General features: G+C 48.0%; 1 protein-coding gene and 1 non-coding gene across 9 annotated transcripts in view; both read right to left on the bottom strand.

Moving 5' to 3' along the window:
• ANO1 (anoctamin 1) overlaps window positions 1–20,895 on the bottom strand; it is a 198,184-nt gene that overhangs the window by 112,441 nt on the left and 64,848 nt on the right. The gene's annotated exons all lie outside the window — the stretch shown is intronic.
• LOC123568873 (U6 spliceosomal RNA) lies at window positions 317–423 on the bottom strand. Its single transcript, XR_006692433.1, has one exon. It is a non-coding gene; the product is annotated as a U6 spliceosomal RNA (small nuclear RNA).

The following is a 20,895-nucleotide window of genomic DNA, read 5'->3' on the forward strand; positions in this document are numbered from 1 at the left end:
TTGTTGGGATTCTCTCTCCACTCCAGTCACTAGCTGCTTATACGTGGGGCCTCTCCATAAACTGCTGCACTCAGTTTTCTTTTTGTCTCAGTGATTTTCATCACTGAAACCCTACAGGTACAGATTTCGCGGGCAGAGGATTAATTCCCTGCTCATGAATTAGTAAAACACCGCTGTAATTTGTCTAGATGGTGCATTTCGTTATGGGAAGCTCCAGGCTTCCCAGTTGGCCTGTTTGGCCACAGTGTTGCCCTTCAGTGTCATTTGATGGCATGCACCAACTGATACAGGTGTCTTTGCTGACCATTTTTTTTTTTTAAATATGGAACGCTTCACGAATTTGCAGGTCATCCTTGCGTGGGGGCCATGCTAATCTTCTGTGTATCGTTCCAATTTTAGTGTATGTGCCGCCAAAGCGAGCACGTTGCTGACGTTTTAATAGTCACCGAGGATACAAGCATCAGGTGACGAGGAGCGCAGACCGACAAAGCTGTTAGGAGGGTGGCTTCCTGGTAGGAGGCAGCACAGGGAAGCCCTTTTCAATGGTATTTTATTTCCATCCCGTTGGCATTGCCCACAGGGAAGAATACCTCAGAGCACTGGCCAAGCTGTCTGCAACTCAGTGGGAAGTCCAACATACCACACTTTACAAAGGGAGGCAGAGCGAGGTGCCCCAAATGATGGAGATGCAGGGACTGGTTACTGAGACCACAGGCCGGAACACGAACCTCACTCCCCATTAACCAACCTCACGGCCTTGGTTTGCCTCGATTTCCTCTTTTGTAAAGTGAGGCATGAAGTGTCTCCCTCTGGATGGTGGGCGAGGACCAAGAGGCCCAGCGCCTGGCCATGGTGAGTCCAAGCCAGGGATGCAAACGCCTCTTCTAATAAACGAGCTCTAGGGTGTGACACAGTAGGTGTCTGAGCACGTGGATGTGTGGGGCCAGATCATCCTCTGCGGTGGGAGCTGTTTTGTGCAGTGTGGGACATTTTGCAGGCTCCCTGGTGGCCTCTACCCACCCACAAGATGCCAGCAGCACCCTCTGCCTCCAGCCCCAGTGTGACAACTAAAAATGTTTCTTGGTGTTGTCAAATATCCTCCAGGGGACAAAATCAGCCCCAGTTGAGCACCACTGCTGTCAGGTTTCTCAGCAGCCCTCACCTGCACTGTCACCTGGACCTGGGAGGACAGCGTTATCAGTCCCCATTTCACAGGTGCGCACACCTGGAGAGGTGATGTACTTGGCTTAAGGTCAGGCAAGAGAGCAAACTTGGCTTTCAATCTAGCTCTTCTGATCCCCACCCCTCAAACCGGAGCTCACTCCATGAATTCAACGCACACCTAGAATTAGAGAGGTGGCAGAAAGGAGATTGGGTTTCTTTTTACAAAACAGAAATACGCAGGTGCCCAGGGTTGCTCTCCGTTGGTAGTGGTGGTGGCACCCGCACAGCCCGGGTGCACTGAGCCTGCCCTGGCCCTCGATTGGCCCAGTACAAATCTCTGCATTCAGAGGGGTTTAATAAGTGCTGTTGACTCACGAGCAGCCCAGGGGAGGAAAAGGAGCATGGAAGGAGTGAGCAGTCATGACTCAGGGCCATTGTGAGCGCCAACGGCCACCCGTCCCACTCCCCACCAGCCCCATGCTGCTGGACAACCCGCGTAGGACAGAAACAGAGGCCAAACAGGTAAATGATATCACCTCCTAAAAGCAACTTGGGCTGTAATTACCCCGGGGAAGACGTGCCTGGGGAATTTACAACTGAGATACGGTGGGCGGGAGACGGGTCACTGTCATTTCCTTCCCTTGCATGATGTCAGTGCCCAAGCAGAGGCCGGCCAACCGCAGCATGACGGCGGGACTCCACGGGCTCGGAAACTGCCAGCCGAAGCTCGGAAACGCAGCCAAAGCATGAAGTTCTGCCTGGGGCGGAGGGGAGGGTGCGGATTTTTTTTTTTTTTCTCCAACAGAATTCATGGACATCCAGTTTCCATAGGAGGGTTTTCAGATTCATAATGTGTTTTGTGAACCCAAGGCCTGCCTTCTGAGAATCCCAAGAGCTTTAAAACTCACCAGGGGTAGCTGAGAGCCTGGCCAGGCCACCTTCTCCTGGAAGCCTTTCTGGTCCAGCTCAGATGGCATCCCTCACCTCTGCTCCTTCCATCCTTGGCTTCAGCCACTCATGTTCCCTTCTGCCCACCATCCTCAGTTTTTCGGGCTTCATTTCTGCGCTTTTTACTCTCCTTCCCATCCTTGGCACACTATGGATTTTCCCCATTTATGTTTATTTATTTAACAAGCAGCTGCTCAGTGCTTACTACAGCCAGCCCTGTGCTAAGCTCTTTACAAATGTTAAGTCGCCCTGTTAGGGTGATTACAGTCATCTGCAAGTGCATTCACACAGACAACCTCCTCCTGTGTCCTTTCTCAGGAGGTGTGGGAAGAAGTGTAGACGAAATCTTAAACAGCTGCTTCCTCCCCAGGGACTCTGCAGGAGGCACAGCCTTCCTCCCCAAGATGATGGGTGCATTGCCATCAGAAACCCTGCCGTGGGGGACAGGGTGGGACTCCCTGCAGCAGGACAGCACCTGCCCACCCTGCCAAACAGAGCACCTAGCTGCCCGCCACTGGTTCAATTCTTCTTCCCAGGGCTTGAAAGAAGAAAAGTTCCAGATTGCCTGGCAATTTCCTTTCACCAGCATACTTTCCGAGAGTAAGGAACCTCCCCCTCACAGAGGTGGGTGGCCTCTGTCTGAGCTCGTGCCACTCCAGAGAGACGAGGCTGACCCTTATGGCTTCCTCTGAGCCCCTGCCCCGATTGTGTATTTTCTCCCTAGATACGATGCAGCTTCTGATAGAGAAGGACAAGTCCTGGTTCTCCTGTCCTCTGGCCTGAGGGGCTGAAGGTGACTTGAGGTTCCAAGGCCGTGAGTTGGGACATGGATTGGCACCCCTGCACTGTTGAGAGTACACGAACCCCATGAGAGCTGCTCTCAGCCACAGACTTATCCCTGCACCTTCCATGGGCTGTGTGCCGGGCGTGAGCGCACCAAACCTGCATCACTCCCCTGGTGTCAGTGACCCGCCCAAGGCCCTGATTTCCCTAATGTTGCAGGCACTGGCTGCAGCAAGCGTCTCACTCTGGAGCGAATCCTCTGGGGTCTCATCACACCCTCCCCTCCCCAAAGTCAAGGAAGCCACAGCTCCAGGGCCGACTGTGAGCCTCAGTTATCTTTATAGGAGATCCTGACGCCTTCCTGGGAAACCCTATGGTTGGAACAAAAGATGTTCCAGAATTTTGTTATGCCATGCATGGCCTTTTGTTTGAACCCTTGCTGTTCATTTCATTGTGCCTTCACGTATATATCATTTGGTGCCAAACTTCTGTTTTGTGTCAAGGCCTCTGCCAGGCTGGGGGTCTCTGTCCTGCAACTGAACTTCTGGGCTGCAGGTTTCTCTTGGGGGGAAACTGTGTGTGACAACCGCTGGCTGTACACCCTGGGCCCCAGGTTTGTGGGAGAAATGAATGGGAAAATGAGCCAGGAGCATCACCAGTTAGTGGAGGAATCTTCCCAACCCTGCACTGGGGAATCAGAACCTTGAAGGCCCTCTGGGTTTGGCGCGGGAGACCTCGTCCTCCTGATGCAATGTTTCTGTACAATAAAGGAGTGCATTACTGGGCCCTGTGGAGCGTGTGTCATTGAGATATTCTACTACCCACGCTAACAAGAGTAAAAATAATCAGGGGAAATCAATAATCTATGGTATGTAACCTATTATACATAGAATATCATTTCAACATGTCCTCAATATAAAAGTTCCTGGCCAGGCATGGTGGCTCACACTCGTAATCCCAGCACTTTGAGAGGCTAAAGTGGAGGATCACTTGAGGCCAGGAGTCAGAGACCAGCCTAGGCAACACAGTCAGATACCATTTCTAAAAAAGAAAAAACAAAAATGAGCCAGGCATGGCGGTGCCTGCCTGTAATCCCAGCTACTTGGGAAATTGAGGTGGGAAGATTGCCTAAGCCCAGAAGTTTGAGGCTGCAGCGAGCTATGATTGCACCAATGCACTCCAGCCTGGGTGACAGAGTGAGACCCTGTCTCAAAAACAAAAAAAAAGTTATTAATCAGACCTTGGACATTCTCTCTTTTCCAACTACATATTTGAAATCTGGTATGTGACTGTTACTTTACGGCACATCTCAGTTCAGAAAAGCCACCGTTCCAGGGCTGAAAGCCACATGTGGAAAGGAACAATGAGCCTGGACTGCTTAGCTACAGAACCTTTTCTTATTGTTTAAGGAACACTATATTGGATGGCTTTTATTTTCCGCCTTGTCATTTCCTGTTTTTTAAGATTTCTGCAGTGACATGGAATAGGTTGATAGGTAGGAAAAGGGTGACAATCATTTAAGGGACTGATACACTTTGTAACCTGTGGACTCATATTGGACCCTTTTACTATTCAGGGAAAAATAGTTGAACAGCTTTTTCTCTGTACAGCACACATGCAGAGAAACCGACCTTTGCCCCAAGGCCAATCACAGCACATTCCTGAAATATTATGACAGAGTAGCCTTTAATTACAAAACGTATCTGATGACAGAGCTGGTCACACAGGTGTTCAATTGAAGAAGCCGAGAGAGCTCCCTATTTCACACCAGAAAGACCCAGGAGGACACCCAGGGGCACCCTCCCAGGGATCCTACCATGTAGTACTCCCAGTACATGGGCCATCTACCTTGCCAGGTGGAAGCGATGAGGTTGGGTAAGAGATCTGAGGCAGGGGCTGACAGCGCTAGGGAGCAAGGGACTGACCAAGATGCCCTCCAGGAGAGGTCCTGGGCAGGGGTTCCAGGACTCCGCCTTGGCAGGTACCCCTGAAGGAGATGCTCGGGCCCCTTCCTCTGGCTTTTCCGCTAGAGCGAGGGGTTCATTCAGCCACATACTCATTCATTCGCTCAACTGTTTGTCCACTCATCCACCTGCTCACTCGCTCATTGGCTCACCCCGTTCCCCACTTACTTACCCACTCACCATGCACTCACGATTCATTTATTCACTTGGAGTTTCACTCGGTTGCCCAGGCTGGAGTGCATTGGCATGATCTTGGCTCACTGCAACCTCTGCCTCCTGGGTTCAAGCCGTTCTCCCGTCTCAGCCTTCCAAGTAGCTGGGATTACAGGCACCCGTCACGGCTAACTTTTGTATTATTAGTAGAGACGGAGATTTACCATGTTGGTCAGGCTGGTCTTGAACTCCTGACCTCAGGTGATCCGCCCACCTCGGTCTCCCACAGTGCTGGGATCACTGGCGTGAGCCATGGTGCCCTGCCTCGTTCACGCATTCTTTTATACCTCTACCTCCTCAAACCCCTTCCCGACTTTGTACTTCTCCATAGAATCTGCCACCCTTTATCTGCAGAGGAATTCGCTTCATCATCTTGCTTTCCTTCCACCTCCCCTCACCCTCCTTGGCTAGAATGGCGGCTCCAGGCGATTTAGTCATAATTTGATGGCTCATATTCATGCCTGAAAATGACATGAGCCATGGAGACCTAGAAAAATGCACAGAATCGAGCCAGCTGTCCAACAAAGTTGGGCCCCAAGGCATTGACTCTTAAAACGTAAGGAGGGGAGGGCGTGAGACAGAGTAGCCTTTGTGACAGACAGTGGCTGCCTGTCTTTGCAAAATGCATTAGTGGCCAACAGCAAATTAATCAAGTCGTTTCAATCCCTTTGCTTATGTAGACAAAATCCAAAGATCTGTGTCCTATAGAGTTGGTAAGTACATGCATGCACACACTTGCACACATACACATACGACAACTCATCCATGAAGCGTTAAAAATGACCCAACATGGGACCTCCTTCCCAATGGCATGCATAATTAGTGGTTCCAGTGTCCATCCAGAAGCTCTTCCTGAATGCAGATATTTAAGATGTTTAAGCTCATCACAGCCCGGATCCTCCAAGACACATAGTCATACAGAGCCCAGGGGCCACAGGGCTGCCTGCCCTGCCCTCTAACGTAGATTACCATTTTCCAAAAGCTATTCCCAAGACTCAGCATCCCTGCTTCTTAAGCATGAATGATTACGTCTGAAATCAGGCTTTCTGAAAAATCAAGCGTCCCCCTCCCACTTTAAGCTCATCACAGCCCAGATCTTCCATGTTAAACAGATCTCAAATCTGTTCAGCTTGGGGACTAAACAGAGGGGGGCAGTTTTCCCTTAGATAACCACTGGGACAGCCCCTACCTGCCTTCCCACCACTTCAGAACAGTTGGAGGAGCAGGCTGGGGAAAGAGTGGGGGGTGTGCCAGGGATAGAGCCCCTTACCGTGGAGCAGACATAGGCTAACTGCATCCTCCTCCCAGGAGTTAACTGTATTCTCTGGGACTGGACTTCAAGTTTTCTGGGAGCTGTGACCCTCCCTCCCTCCTGGCTCGCTCATATTTCCGAGATTTCTGCTAAGAAACCACCTTTCCAGGGTCTGCCCTGGCCCTGCTCCCAGCTCCTTCCTCTGCTTCCCCGCATCTGTTATCTGACAGCTTATTATTCTCCCTGCACCAGGAAAGCAGGGACCGTTGTTTTTTTCTCTCTATATTATCAGGACCTAGCAGAGCCCGGCACACAGTAGGTATGCAAAGTATCCTTTGAAAGGATGAGCAAATGAGAGAATGTCCTTCGTCAGTGTCCACAGATTCTAGCATCCGCCTAGTGGAGGACAATGAAGAGTTTACCCACATGGCGATTTTTACCCGACTCAACCAACCCCAGCACGGACACTTGCTTCTTAAAGAGAGGCTGTGGAATCTTCACAAACAGGTTCTCCCTAGGGGCAAGGATGGAGGTGTTGTCTTAACATTTTCCGGCTGGTGGAGCTGCCGGGGAAAGCTGCTGAGGCCACTGCCACCCGCCACAAAAGCCCCATTGAGAGCCAGGCCTTCTCCAACGTGAGGACTCCTGTCCGGGGAGGAGGTGGGCTGGGTTTTCCTGGCAGGAGTGTGACCCCTCCACAGGGGAAATCAGTGTATTTATTAAGGTCCCCCTATGTGTTAAGCTGTGAGCCCTGGGCACAGACCCACAGGTGTGGGGCTGATAGTCGGCCAAGAAGTCAGAAATCTGACAGCCACAGAAAAATGCCGAAGGACCGGGGGGAGGAAAGGTCACGGTTGATTCCGGAAGGCTTTGCACAGGGAGTGGCTTCTCAGCTCAATCCTAAAGGGTCACTGGGAACTAGGAAGATGAAGAGGAGCGGTCAACTGCCCCAAGCCAGAGTCAGGGGTCGGGAGGCTTGGAGGGATAGGAAGGCTGGGAAGGGCCTTGGGGCTGCCTGTGCATCCACCGGGTGCCTAAGAGCATCTTCTCAAGGTTCCGAGGCACTGGGGAAGAAGCAGCCAGCAAAACACGCACAGGCCGGGTTCTGTGGTTCATGCCTGTAATCCCAACACTTTGGGAGGCCAAGGCGGATGGATCACTTGAGGTCAGGAGTTCAAGACCAGCCTGGCCAACACAGTGAAATCCTCTCTCTACTAAAAATACAAAAATTAGCCAGGCATGGTGGCAGGCACCTGTAATCCAAGCTATTCGGGAGACTGAGGCAGGAGAATTGCTTAAACCCAGGGTGCAGAAGTTGCAGTGAGCCGAGATTGCGCCACTGCACTCCAGCCTGGGCAACAGAGGGAGACTCCTTCTCAAAAATAAAACAAAATAAAATAAAAAAATAAATAAATAAAACCATGCACGATTCCTTGTCCCCTTGGAGCTGCTGTCCAGCGAGGGAGGAGCAGGCAGACCATCGACAAGACAGAAGTGAGTGACACGCACGTGGGATGCTCAGAGGTGGTTAAGCCCCACGGCGTAGAGGGGTTTGGAGGTGACTGGAGGGTGGGGACGGCGGCTTCTCATGGTGGCCAGTCGAGACCTTGCTCTGTGGGGGGCCCTTCACGGCTGCTTGGTATAAGGAAACTTTGGGAAGACTTAGACAACCAGGTTCCATTTTTATGCAAATGAAAGGACTTTTGGTCACGTGAGTTAGGAAAACAGCAGTGCCCATCATGGCCCCCGGACACCCCGGACAAACTGGCCTCCCCGTTGGGGGGTTGCTTTTTCAAGTTTATTTTGGACCCCTTTGCATGGCCCTGGGAGTGGGGACAGGCACTTCCTTGGCTGGACTTGTGGCATCCATGGGGCCGGCTGGCAGCATCCGGGCCGGGGCAGAGTGTCCCTCCCGGGGCTGACTGGTCTATGACTGCGGTGAGGTTGTGCCAGGACAGCCTCCGGGGTGCTTTACTCCACCGTGGAGTTCCAGTGTTGGGGCCGGCTGCATCCCTGCCGCTGACGGAGATCTAATCTCCACTGGAGACCAGATGTTTCTCTGTTGTGCCGTCATTCAGGGAAGCCAAAGTCAGGGCTGCCACCTCCCTACCCCCGCCACCAAATCACCAAGGAGAGGAGGACTCCATGTGCCCTCAACACACAGCAGGCGCTCGGCAAAAGTTTGTGTGGGGGATTATCCCAGGAGACTGTTGGGCATGGCTGACTCATGTTTCAGAATGGAACTTTCTAGAGACTGATGATGGGTGCCAGGCATAGGCCTCTTCCCCCTCTGTCCCTGCAACCCTGCAAGGTGTCCTTGGACAAGTCACGTGGGCTCTGGGACCCCGCCCCCCATTTCCACCTCAGTCCCATTTAGAAGACAGGCTGTCAGGATGTCGAGAGTGGGCCCAAAACACCAAGCAAGGGGTCCCTTGGGAATGCAAGCTCAGGGCCTGGGACCATTAATGTCCACGAGGGCAGCTCGGCATCTGGCCCTCTGCTTGTAATTGCTGTTTATTGTCACAGCTGTCACAGATTCGGCCATCTGCTCCAGTGACCTCCAAACCTGTCACTCATTCATTCACACAGTGGATATTCATTCATTCATTCAGTGACAATTCTATGTGCCAGACACAGAGCCGGGGCTGGGTCACGGAATAAACAGTGCAAACAAGTCCCTGCTCTACTCCCACAGAGCTACCTTCCGGGGGAAGGCAACCAAAACCAGAAGCCAGAAAGGCAAACAGATGCATGCCCAGGAATATTAGATGGTGATGACCCCTGTGGAGGATGGGAGAAGGAAGAGGGGATGGTGGGCTAGCGAGTGTGGGGGCAGGTGTGGGGAGACACGACGTGGCTGGCTGTGGAAGGCCCTTCTGGGGAGGTGACATCTGAGCAGATATCTTATCCCCAGGAGCCAGCCCTGACAAGATTGGGAGGAACATCGCAGGCAGCGGCACAGCCAGGTGAAGGCCTTGAGGCTGGGAAGAGTTGTGTGTGCTGGGGACAAGAACTGACGTCAGCCAGGCTGGGGCACCCTCCAACTGGGGGAATGACGGGGGACAAGGGCAGAGAGGAAGTTGGGAGGGCCAGGCCTGCAGGGCCGTCAGGCCAGGAAGGCACTGGGATCCTCCGCTGGGAAGAGGGGCTGGAAAGGCGGCCCCCACGGGGGACTGATGCTGTCTGAGCTGTGAGATCACAATGATCCCAGGGCTGCTCCTGGGTTCAGTGAGCTGGGGGCAGGGCCCAAGAAACACATTTTAGTCAAGGCCCCCGTGTATCCGGTCTGGCACAACCCCGGCAATATGCAAAGCCTCCTCTAATGATGGCTGAATCCAGGAGACCTCAACCCCTGTGATGGAAACCTCACCCCCTCTGGAGGCAGCCGACGACTCTCGGGGCAGGCCCACCCAGCTCAGATGCAACCTGCTCCACAGAGCCAGCCCCATCCCCAGGCTTGGAGCCAAACAGGATTCCTCCTTCACAAGAAAAAAAATCAGAGCTACAGTCAGCCGTCTTAAAAACTCCCTGCATTTTCGCCTTGCCCAGTCAAGCAGCCTCAGTTCCCCTTGCTCCCTGTACCTAGCTGGGCTCCAAGCCACTCTCAACCACATACTTTTAAACTCCTTTGTCTCAGACTATGAACGGTGTGGAAACCGATCGAGGACTGGGGGTGGCAGCTTGTGTGTGTGACTGCTTGGGCTCTGGGGGGTCCTTCTACGGTCAGCGCCCCGCCCCCGCCACGCATCCCTCACCTCCATTCTCCTGTAATGGCCCCAAATGTCTGTAATGCAGCCCTCAACTTTTCATCTGCCAGTGAGACTCAGAGAGCAAATAGACCAAGGAAAAACAAACTATCGATCAAACTCATACTAAAGTATAAATGACTTTCTTCTCCCAAATAATTTTGATAGTGAACAGGATAATCAGCATCAGGCCCACAGACGGTGAGGGATGGAAGGAGTGGAGGAAGAGAAGAACTTCCCATGGCAAGGGGAAAGGGAAGAAGGAGGAGGCTTGGAGGAAGGGGGACAAGGAAAACCTTTATTTCCTGCTCATCTGGCCTGGACTGAGCCAGCTGTTCCCTACCTGCTGCCCTAAACAGGGAGGCCATCATAGCCAGAGAGGCGGCCAGCGTGTGTCTAATCCCAGGGGCAATTTTAAAGTTTGACTCAGTCCAGGGCACCCAGCTGAAAAATCAGGGCAAAAACAGGACTAAGAACAAAGGAGGAAAAGGTTAAGAGCAAGGGGCCACACAGGGACTGAGAAATTATTTCTTAGCTAAGCGTCTGGCCTTTGGAGACGCCTCCCTGCCCATCCGTGTTGCTGGGGTCAGAGAACCCCCACTGGGAGGGTGAGGGGGAGTGAAGAAGAGACCTGGGGCTCTTCCCGGAGAATGTGCACAGGAGCCAGGGGCTGGCTGAGAGGCCACTGGTTTCCAGATGTCCCAGCCTCCGTCAGGCCGGACCTACCCCTGCAGCCCAGGGCTGCATCCCCATCAGTGTGATATAGGGAGTCTGAGGGGAGCAGGACGAACTCTGCCTGATGTTCTATGAGCTTCCTTCCCTCCATCAGCCATCAATCCCCCAGTGCCGCGAGAGGGTCCTCTCAGCTGTGCCCAGCCACAGAAACAGCCTCTGTGCCTTGAGGAAAAATGATGTTGGCAGCCTGCACCCCGCTCACACTCATGAATCCACTCCAGAAGTCTGAAGACTTTTTCCGCAGGTAAAAAAGAAAGAGGAATTAAAGAAAAGAAGGGAAGGGCAGAAAAAAAAAGAAAGAAAAGTGAGAACAAGGGAAAGAGAGAGCAAGATTCAGAGGCAGGGAAGACCTGAGTCTGGGGAGAGGGCAGGAATGTGCCCTGTGGGGCTGAGGCGCGTCCCTTCATGTCACATCCTGGTGCTGGTGGTGACCTGATTTTGACTCATCCAAAAAATGATCAAAAGAGAGGGAAACAAAGACTAGATATGACCAGTTCTTATTTCTCCAGAACAAACAGCGTTCTGAAGAACTGGGTTCGCGGGATCGGGAACCCCCATCTTCAGAGGATCACAGTGGTCCTCTTAGGGGCTTGCCATTTTTGCTACAATGTGTAATGAGGCACCAAGAAAATCATGGGTGAGGTACTTGGGGACTGCTCAGCTTCCCAGCAAAGGGCAACGTCCTCGTGGTAAGACTTGGATTCATATTAATTTAATCTTATCTTTAAGAAAGGCAAAAATTGCTCAGCTCAAATGCTCTTGTCGAAGGGCCACTGGTCTCCAGACCACTGTCAGGTGATTGGGATTGTTCTGATAAGATGACAGGTCTAGGCCTGAGGAGCTGGAATTCTCCCTGATCTTGCTCTTCTCTACCCCCATCCCATTCTTTCCTCCCCTCCCTGCCTTTATTCAACAAACACCAATTGATGCAGTAAAAATCATTGTTGGGGCCGGGCGCGGTGGCTCAAGCCTGTAATCCCAGCACTTTGGGAGGCCGAGGCGGGTGGATCACAAGGTCAGGAGATCGAGACTATCCTGGCTAACATGGTGAAACCTCGTCTCTACTAAAAATACAAAAAACTAGCCGGGCGTGGTGGCGGGCGCCTGTAGTCTCAGCTACTTGGGAGGCTGAGGCGGGAGAATGGCGTGAACCCGGGAGGCGGAGCTTGCAGTGAGCCGAGATCACGCCACTGCACTCCAGCCTGGGAGACACAGCGAGACTCCGTCTCAAAAAAAAAAAAAAAAAAAAAAAAAAAAAAAAAAAAAATCATTGTTGGCCGGGTGCCATGGCTCACGCCTGTAATCCCAGCCCTTTGGGAGGCCGAGGTGGATGGATCACGAGGTCAGGAATTTGAGACCAGCCTAGCCAATATGGTGAAACCCCATCTCTACTAAAAAATACAAAAATTAGCCGGGCGTGGTGGCATGTGCCTGTAGTCCCAGCTACTCAGGAGGATGAGGGAGGAGAATCACTTGAACCTGGGAGGCGGAGGCTGCAGTAAGCCCAGATTGTGCCACTGTACTCCAGCCTGGGTGACAGAGTGAGACTCTGTCTCAAGTAACAACAACAACAACAACAACAACAACAAACAACATAACAGACACATTCTGATCTATGGCAGTTTCCTGCCCTGGGGAAGTCCAATGTCTTGCCCAATATTTACAGAGTGCTCATCTAGATAATCCCTGCTTTACCCAAAGAGCTTTCAAATATCCATATTCTAGGACTTCCCACTCAGGGATTTTCAACAGTCCCTAGTGGGCCCAGAGGGCAGGCAGGTCTCCATGAGACCTGCCCAGTCTCATGGAGGATAGACATGCACACAGGTGACCGTGATTCCAGAACCGCCTTGCTGAGACAGACATGGCACCCATGGTAGTCCAGGTGAGGGGACCCTGGGCAAGGCTCCAGAGGAAAAGCAGCTCCTGAACACTCTGACCCCAGCATAGTCTGTTCAGAACATGCAGCCTCCGTGCACACGAGTTCTCAGTTGTTCTCCTTCATCTGTGCCTGTGGAGGGGTGTAGGAGACTCACACAGCAAATGGTTCTTGTCCTAAATGTGTCCCTATATTTGGAGTCCATTGCACGTTTGTCATTTAAAAAAATCACCTCCGCCGGGCGCGGTGGCTCACGCCTGTAATCCCAGCACTGTGGGAGGCCGAGGCAGGTGGATCACCTGAGGTCAGGAGTTCGAGACCAGCCTGGCCAACATGGTGAAACCCCATCTCTACTAGAAATACAAAGATAGCCAGGTGTGGTGGTACGCATCTGTAATTCCAGCTACTTGGGAGGCTGAGGCAGGAGAATCGCTTGAACCTGGGAGGCAGAGGTTGCAATGAACCAAGATTGCACCATTGCACTCCAGCCTGGGAAAAAGAGTAAAACCCCATCTCAAAAAAACAAAACAAAACAAACAAACAAACAAAAAACAAAGAAAAAGAAAAAAAGAAAGCAAACAAAAAAATCACCTCTTTATTTCCAAAGTACCATTGGTTGCATACCCTATTGTTCATCCTCACACAAAGTCTATGAAATACATGGCCTTTGTATTATTAGACCCATTTTGCAGATGAGGAAACTAAGGCCCAGACAATTCCTGTGGTTTACTCAAGATCTTGCAGTTGGAAGCAACAGAGGTAGAGACCCTCCCCTAATTGGTTGACCCTAACAGCAGACTTTTCCTCTGTTGTTAGTGTGAAGCTCTAGCGGTCTCAGCCACTCCTCTGTGTGTCCAACCATCTACGGCACAAGGTGCTCCAGTAGGCAACTGTTAACTTTATAGATGTCAAGAACATCTATAAAGGCCGGATTAAAAAACAGAGAAACTCAGCTGCTATAAGCAGCTGCTAGAAAGAATTGGAAGACAACCAAGGCAGACGGGACTTGAGGGCTAAGAGAAGGGAGCTGCAGAGAAATAAGCTCAACATTCTGGAGGAGGTGGGAGGGGGGAGAAAGAGAGAAAGGAGAGAGAGAGAGAGAGAGAGAGAGAGAGAGAGAGAGAGAGAGAGAAAGGGGAGGCAAAAATTGGAGTTCAGGCACTCACCAATCCTAACTCATCTGGACTATTCTGCCCCAACGTTTCAGGGACAGCCCACACTACTTTGGCCAGGCCCTTTCTCATGATCTGCTTTCTTTTCGCCCGTCTGCCTTCCACTTTATTCAATATTTTGATGATCTTCCTCTTTGCAGCCCTTCTTATCAATCTTCCCAGCAGGACACTATCCCGCTTCTTCAACATCTCTATCTACTCAAAGGGGTACCGAGTATCCCTCTCTAAGGCATAGACTTCTTCCCCTAGTGTTACCCATCTCGGTATAATCCTCCATCAGCACACACACGCCCTTCTTGCAGACTGTGTTCAGTTAATCTCCCAGACCCCAGTCTCCACCACCAGAAAACAACTCCTTTCGTTCTAAGGCGTTGTTGGATACTTCTGACTCTGGATACCAGGCTTTGCTATCCTAACCAAACCACTTTACAAGCTCACAAAGGGTAACTTAACTGATCCCATAGACCCTAAGTCTTTTCCCCATTCCTCCTTTTGCTCTCTCATGAAGGCCCTGGAGACAGCTCCCACACTAGCACTCCCCGACTCATTCCATCCCGTTTCCTTACACACAACTGAAATCCAAGGCTGTGCTGCTGGAGTCCTCACACAGGAGCCAGGCCCACAACCTGTTGCCTTTCTATCAGAACAACTTGACCTCACAGTTCTAGGCTGGCCCTCATGTCTGCATGCGGTGGCAGCCGCCGCTTTAATACTTCTAGAGACCTTCAAAATCACGGGCTGTGCTCCACTTACCCTTTACAGTTCTCACAACCTTCAAACATGAATATCCTCCTCACACCTTTCACATTTATCGTCTGCCCCTCGACTCCTCCAGCTCTATTCGCTCTTTGTTGAAACTCCAACAGTAACTATTACCCATGCGCCCGATTTCAGCCCAGTTTCTCACTTAACACCCAACACAAGTCCTGAACCACATACCTGTGTTTCCCCAATACACATAGCATCTTCCCCCTTTCCTCAGAGTTCTACTCTTCCAATTCCAAACCAAGACCACACTTGGTTTATCGATGGCAGTTCTAAACCCAACCAATTTTCAATAGCTAAGTCTGGATATGCTGTCATGTCCCACACCACTATTATCAAAGCTGCTGCACTTTCCCCTGCCACCACTTCCCGACAAGCCGAACTGATTGCTTTAACTTGTGCGCTCTCTTTCGATGAAGGAATGCACATTAACATTTATACTGACTTCAAATATGCTTTCCTCATCCTCCATAACCATGCGGTCATCTGGGCCTAAAGAGGCTGCCTTACCACACAAGGCTCTTCCATGATCAACGCCGCCCTAATAAAGGCCCTCATTAAGGCTGCTCTCCTGCCGGCCAAGGCTGGAGTCATTCATTATAAAGGACACCAGAAACCTACTGCTCTTATTGCAAAGGAAAATGCCTATGCTGACAGGACAACCAAAAAAATAAAAAATAAAAAATAAATAAATAAATAAAATTAAATTAAAAAAATAAATAAATAAAATAAAAATAAAAATTTATAAAATAACCAATGCCTCCATACCCACCAATATCCTAGTCCCCACTCCAGAAGGCCAGTATTTTTCTTTCTCCTTTATCACTCCCACCTACTCTTCTTCTGAAAACCTACTCTACCGGGCTTTTCCAATTCAGGACAAGTGGTCCTTCAATCATGGAAAATTTATTCTTCCTGCCTCACAAGCTCAATCCATTCTTTCTTCCCTTCATGATCACCTCCATGTGGGATACAAGCCTCTGGCTTGCCTCCTGCCGCCCCTCATCTCCTTCCCTTCCTGGAAATCCATCCTTAAGACCATCACCTCTCAATGCTCTATCTGCCATGCCACCAGCCCCCAAGGCTTTCTCAGGTCTCCTCCTTCTCCTGCGCATCAGGCTCATGGATTTACTCCAACACAAGATTGGCAGATTGACTTCACTCATATGCCCCGTGTCCATAAATTTGAGTATCTGCTAGTTTGGATTGACACCTTCACCAGATGGGTCGAGGCCTTTCCCACTAGCTCGAAAAGGCTACTGCAGTCATCCCTTCCCTTCTAACAGATATAATTCCCCTATTTGGCCTTCTTAATTCTGTTCAATCTGACAAGGGTACGGCTTTTTTTTATTTATTTATTTTTTTTTTTTTTGAGATGGAGTCTCACTCTGTCGCCCAGGCTGGAGTGCAGTGGCGCAATCTTGGCTCACTGCAAGCTCCGCCTCCCAGGTTCACGCAGTTCTCCTGCCTCAGCCTCCTGAGAGAGCTGGGACTACAGGCACCTGCCATCACCCCTGGCTAGTTTTTTGTATTTTTGGTAGAGATGGGGTTTCACCATGTTAGCCAGGATGGTCTCGATCTCCTGATCTCATGATCTGCCCACCTCAGCCTCCTGAAGTGCTGAGATTACAGGCATCAGCCACCATGCCCGGCCGACATCGATCCGGCTTTTATCGGTCAAATCACCCAAGCCGTCTCTCAGGCTCTTAGTATTCAGTGGAACCTTCATACCCCTTACCGTCCTCAATCTTCAGGAAAGGTAGAATGGACTAATGGTCTTTTAAAAATACACCTCACCAAGCTCAGCCTCCAACTTAAAAAGGACTGGACAGTACTCCTACCTCTTGCCCTTCCCAGAATTAGAGCTTGCCCTTGAAATGCTACAGGGTACAGTCCATTTGAACTTTTATATGGACACACTTTCTTGCTCAGCCCCAACCTTGTTCCAGACACCAGCCCTCTGGGCAACTATCTTCCAGTCCTCTAGCAAGCTAGACAGGAAATTCACCAGGCTGCTAATCTTCTCACAATCTTCTGTAGCCTCTCTAATAACTTCTCTGCTAGCATCGCAGACATATCACAGACTTTATCAATCCTTCAGGCCCAGGTTGACTCTTTAGCTGCGGTTGTCCTCCAAGACCACCGAGGCCTTGACTTACTGCTGAAAAAGGAGGACTTTGTATATTTTTAAATGAAGAGTGTTGTTTTTACCTAAATCAATCTGGCCTAGTATATGACAACATAAAAAAATCAAGGATAGAGCCCAAAAACTCACCAACCAAGTAAATAATTATGCTGAACCCCCTTGGGCACTCTCTAACTGGATGTCCTGGGTCCTCCCAATTCTTAGTCCTTTAATACCTGTTTTTCTGCTTCTCTTATTTGTACCTTGTGTCTTCCGTTTAGTTTCTCAATTCATACAAAACCACATCGAAGCCATCACCAATCATTCTATACAACAAATGCTCCTTCTAACAACCCCACAATATCACCCTTTACCCCAAAATCTTTCTTCAGTTTAATCTTTCCCACTCTAGGTTCCCATGCCACCCCTAATCCCACTCAAAGCAGCCCTGAGAAAAACCACCCATTATCTCTCCATACCACCCCCAAAATTTTTTGCCGCTCCAACACTTCACCACTGTTTTGTTTTTCTTATTAATATAAGAAGACAGTAATGTCAGACCTCTGAGCCCAACCTAAGCCTTCATATCCCCTGTGACCTGCACGTATACATCCAGATGGCCTGAAGCAACTGAAGACCCACAAAAGAAGTGAGAATAGACAGTTCCTGCCTTAACTGATGACACTCCACCATGGTGATTTGTTCCTGCCCCACCCTAACTGATGAATTGACCTTGTGACATTCCTTCTCCTGGACAATGAGTATCAGAAGCTCCCCACCGAGCACTTTGTAACCCCTGCCCCTGCCTGCAAGAGAAAACCCCCTTTAATTGTAATTTTCCACTACACTACTCAAATCCTATAAAACTGCCCCACCCCATCTCCCTTTGCTGACTCCTTTTTCGGACTCAGTCTGCCTCGCCTGCACCCAGGTGATTAAAAAGCTTTATTGCTCACACGTCACACACACACACACACACACACACACACACACACACACACATAATTGGAGTTCAGGGTACTCTAAGGAGGTAGAGTCCTAGTAAACTCTCCAGGCTTTCAATCAAGAACCCAGAAAAAGACCTGCCTTCCATAAGTCCTTAAGTCTAATCTCAAATCATCTCCAACTCTGACAGAAACCAGCCGGCCTTTCTGCATTTTGCCTGCTAAAAAGACAAGAATCCTCTTGGAAGAAGAGAACATCATCTGGAGCCTCTGCATTGTCCACACGTGATATCCAAGATTCAATTAAAGATCACCACACATGCCAGGAAGCAGAGCTAAATAATCAAGAAGCACAGAAACAAAACAAAGTAAAACAAGCAAACAAAAACCAAAGGACAATAGAAACAGACCAACAGCAGATCCAGATATTGGGGTAATTAGACACATCCGTTAATATGATGAATACAGTAAATGCAAAGATGGAGAATTTCACTTGAGAATGAGAATGTACAGATAGAATCCAATGGGAATTCCAAAGCCAAAAATGATAACTCAAAAGGTAGGTAGAGCTGCAGATTAGATAGAATATAAGAGATTAGCTAAACTGAAAGATGGTTAATAGAAAGCACTAAAATTGAAGCACAGGAGAAAAAAAAGATATAAAACACAGAAAAGACCATGAAAGGCATCCACGTCTTGTAAACATACCTAACCTAAATGCAGCTGGAATTCTGAAAAAACAGAAGGGAGAAAATGGGGCAGAAGCAATATTTGAGGTGTCTGACCAAGAATTTTCCAAAACTGATGAGAGACATCAGGCCATGTTTAGTTAAGAATATGATGTGCTCTATGAACCCCAAACAGGTTATATTTGCATAATGTCAGTATTATTTTTTCCTTTTCTATCCATAGTTTTATTTATTTTTCTTACCTTATTTTTTTCCTAGGATATCTAGCACAATGTTGAAAAGTATGGCCCAGACCCTATCAGAATAATCCCAGCCCATCATAGCAAAATTGGTGAAAACAAAAAAAAAAGGGAAAAATGACAAAACAGCCAGAGAAAAAAGACATCTACTTTGAAAAGATTAATAATAAGGTGAATGGCTGACTTTTCAACAGAAGCAATAGAAACCAAAGACAATAGAGTGACATATTGAAATTGCTGAAAGAAAATTACTGCCAATCTAGGGTTCTATATCTAGATAAAATATCTTTCAAAAATGAAAATGAAATAAATATGTTTTTGGATGAACAAAAACTAAGAGAATTCATTGCCAGCAGACCTGCACTAAAAGAAATACTAAAAGGAATTTTTAGACAGAGGGAAAATAATCCCATATGAAAGTCTGATAAGGTAGAAAAGAATAAAGAACATTGGAAAGGAAAATATATATGTGAGTAAAGCTAATGAATATTGATGGTTTAAAATAGCAATAACAATGTCTTGTGGGGATTAAATATAAGTAGCATTAATACATGACAAAAATAAACAAAAGGTGGGGTGGGGGGGAAGGTAAATGAAGTTAAAAGCATTTTTAAAACCTTAAGTTAAGGTTTTCACATTGTCCAAAGGTGATATAAATATTGTTTTAAGAAAGACTCTAAAAAGCCAGGAATGCAAGTGGCAATTTCTAGTGCAACCACTTGAAGAATGATAAAGACACACATAACTAACCAAATAATAGAGAGAAATGGCAATTTAAAAAAGAATTGATTAACCAAAAAGTAGGAGGTAAAAAAGTCCAAAAAACAAATGGTATAGCTATAAAACTTATAGTAATATAGTGGATGTAAACCCAGACATATATCAGTAATTATAATAAACATAAATGGCCTAAATATTCCAATTAAATGACAAAGTTATCAGACTGATTTTTTTTAAAAACTTCAACTATATATTATATACAGAAGACACACTTTAATATAAAGAACCAGAATGATTAAAAGTCAAAGGACGGAAAAAATATCAATATACCATGCAAACACTTGAAAGAAACTTGCTGCAGCTATAGAAATATCAAATAAATATATTTCAAAATAAGAAATTTTACTAGAGATAAAAAGGGATGCTTTATAGTCAACAGAAAGATATAACAATTTTAAATTATGTACATATCAAAATACATAAACCCAAAACTGACAGAACTAAAATAAGGAATAAACCATTAATTGTGATTGCATATTTTAACTTAAAATTTAGCACAACTCTTTCAGGAAATCATAGAATTTCATACACACACACACAAAATCGACAAAAATTACCGAATATATATGTATTTTTAAGTGCACAAAAAATCATTTACCACAATAGCCCATGGTGAGCCATAAAGCCAGCCTCAACACAGTTCAAAGGACTGAAATTTTGTCCTCTGATAACAAAAGAAACAAGTAAAGACCAATAACAAAAGGACAACTATAAAAAAACTCAGTCTTTGGAAATTAAGTGATACCCTTCTAAGTTATCTATAGAACAAGACTAAATCACAGTGAAAATTTAGAAACAGTTTGAACTGGATATCATGAAAATAAGATATCCCATATCATATTACAGTATCATCACATGTAGCTAAATCTGTGTTTGAAAATAATTGTACAGCCCTAAATGCATTTGAGCCCAAAAAGAAGGCTGAAAATTAATGATCTAAATTTATGACTCAGGAAGCTAAAAAAGGACTGTATATTAGACCCAAAGTAGAAGGACACAAATAATAAAGAACAGAAACCAACAATTTAGAAATCAAATTTATAATGGAGAAATCAACAAAACTAAAATTGCTTATTTAAAAGACTAATAAAATTGATAAAACTCAATCAAGACTCAGGCCTGCCTCTCACAAGAGTGGAGACCACATGCCACATGTCTAAATAGTTAAGTTATAAATCAAGCTAGCAAACAATGGAATGAAATGTTTTCTGTTTCTGCTTTAACAAATATACCTTCCTACAACAGAGAAGGCTAGGTTCAAATTTAGGAGTCTCGGACTCCTTGGAGATGTGTGCCAGCAGCTGAGGTGATGGGGAGCTGGTACCTGCCACACACTTTCGCCACCCTGGCACCATCCTGTGCTGTGAGGAGCCTGTACCTCCAAAGTCTGACCACAGCCCCACAACATCTGCCCCTTAGCTACCTGCTTGGCCTATACCATGTTCCCATGGCTTGTCTTTGAAAGGACAAAGCCAGTGGGGAGGACTTGCAGGCTCT

The sequence above is a fragment of the Macaca fascicularis genome, chromosome 14 (assembly GCF_037993035.2).
Source record: "Macaca fascicularis isolate 582-1 chromosome 14, T2T-MFA8v1.1".
Classification (NCBI taxonomy): Eukaryota; Metazoa; Chordata; class Mammalia; order Primates; family Cercopithecidae; genus Macaca; species Macaca fascicularis.